Below are 2,272 nucleotides of genomic sequence, written 5' to 3' on the forward strand. Positions count from 1 at the left end.
GACTAAACTTTGAAGGTATTTTTTTAATAATTAATTTATATATATTTGAGAATAAATTTTAAATATTTTTTTAATAATCAATATTATAGATAATATATGAATTGAAGTTATTTATATTAAAATTATGGAGTATTTGTAGTTGATAATTTAGATTAAAGTTGAGGAAATTACTTGAACAATTTTATTTTATTTATGAAATATACTTTTAAGGGAGATTATTGTTATTAATTAAATTACAATTGATTGACAGAATTTAGATGCATTATGCTACTAAATTTTTATTTGGATGAATTAATTTTTTTAGTTTAAATGTATTTTATTTATTATAATAAGTGTGGGCTTCAACCTAGTTAGTGTATAGGTTGTTATTTGTATATGTATATATAGGTTCAGGGATTATGTTTCTCGCTTGACTGACTGTGTTAGTATTGTTCAGTTCAATAATAGTTGTTTTTTGTCCAGTGTAATTTTCAACATCAAGGTTTAATAGAGATGAATCTCAATCACTCTACCCAATGTGGCTTTCCTGCATTGCTGCACTCTTCATCTCGGAATGGACAATGAAATGCTCTCCGTTGATGTTCTATTCTAGGTTGCCATTTGTCTGCTAATAATTTCTAGTCTGATTCTTGCCATGGCAGTTCAATTCCAGTACCAGTTTCGCCCGCTGTTCAAGTCGAATTCGCTGCCTGTTTCTCATTCGTGTCCTGCAAGTGCACTTCAAATGTAATCTAACCAACAATGCTGCTAGATTTTACAAATGGTATACTAAGGTTTGTGGCTTTACCCCTGTTTCTAAGTAATTTTTTATTTCTATCTTATTTTAATTGTATTTTTTTATATGTTTTAAAGTTTATATAGAACAATTAAACCATATTACTTTGCATCTTTGAAATGTAATAGGTCTATTTATTCATTGTTTTGGGGAAAAAACAAGAACAATCAAAACAACTGTGACTGCCATTCTCAAGCGTGCAATGCCCATTGTTATAAAGATGTGCCCTACTTTCTTATTTATAAGGTTGTTTCTATACTATTTTTTTCATTTCTAATTTTAGTTGTGTTAAAAGATTCACTGGCACTACCAGCAAATGGCAATAAATATGTTTCTTTTGGGTACAAATCTGTGGTGGGTGATGCGATAAACCATGAAAGTCGCAAGTATTGTTTAGGTTTTCTCTTTTCACCAGAGTGATGTTGAGAAAGATTTGAGTGCAGAAGTTGCTGCAACAGCGAGCAAGCAACATTTTTCAGTAACATTTGGAGTGCAAAAGGATTATATTGCAAGTCAAAACATAAACCCTGGAGGGCAAAGTTCAGATTTAAAGTTTGTATCGTGCAATTTACCTGGGAGAAGAACTTTATATCTCCTTGGATGTGATTTATCTCTAAACATGTATTATGTTGCTGTTGCAAAACTATAACTTTATTTGAAGCAGAAAACTTTTTGAACAAATGGTTTTTGTTTAGGTTTTAGATATGGTGATGTATGATGACTACTCTTCTGGTTCTATTTATAAGTCACTTCCAACATGTTTCACCAGTGTCAAGGAAAACTTTAAAACTCATTAACTCTATTTTAAAATTTAATAAGTTCTCAACTTAGCCCCTATTAAATATACATACTTCAATAACATATTTTTTCTCCAACATTTAATGGAGGGTAAAAGAGAAAATTTATAATAAAAATTTAATGACATGACTTATAAATAAGACTAAAAAAATTATTCTCTCTCTGCCCTATAAATAGGACCAAAGAGAGTATCTTACATAATCTCTTGTATTCTGTTATTTTTAAGCAAAAGTTGCTAGTTTTCTATGACATTGGGCAGCCTTTACACTATGAGTTGTACACTTTGAACCCTACAATGTTCTCTTTCCAAGCATTTCTAAAAGCATTTAGTGATAATACAAAGCAAAGCTTTAGAAGTAGAATGTCTGAGCCCATTCGAGGCTTTTTCACATTTGAAATGCTCCAGCCTTGCTTTTATGAGTTATTGTTATTTGAGGTACTTTATCTAAAGTACTGAAAATTGAATTGGTCATTGAACTGGTCAAGCCAACAGGCTGCGAGTTAGTGGTTTAACCTGGATTGAACCAGGAGTTAACTGGAGGGCAAATGATTAAAATAATATAACTTAAATAAAAAATATTAATTATGAAAATATTCAACTAAATTCAAGATTAATCTCTAATACAAGATACAAATACAATAATAATTATAGAATTACAACCACCTAAAAGTCTAACAATAATAAAATACAACTTTCTA

General features: G+C 29.8%; 1 long non-coding RNA gene across 1 annotated transcript; it reads left to right on the forward strand.

The window, feature by feature from the left end:
• The first annotated feature begins 300 nt into the window (after positions 1–300).
• LOC129287704 (uncharacterized) lies at positions 301–1,533 on the forward strand. The gene is made up of 2 exons (XR_008587785.1): positions 301–773; positions 904–1,533. It is a non-coding gene; the product is annotated as an uncharacterized LOC129287704 (long non-coding RNA).
• The last annotated feature ends 739 nt before the right edge of the window (positions 1,534–2,272 follow it).

This window comes from Prosopis cineraria, unplaced genomic scaffold, assembly GCF_029017545.1.
Source record: "Prosopis cineraria cultivar Desert tree isolate PC_DT_omini unplaced genomic scaffold, ASM2901754v1 PC12, whole genome shotgun sequence".
NCBI lineage: Eukaryota > Viridiplantae > Streptophyta > Magnoliopsida > Fabales > Fabaceae > Prosopis > Prosopis cineraria.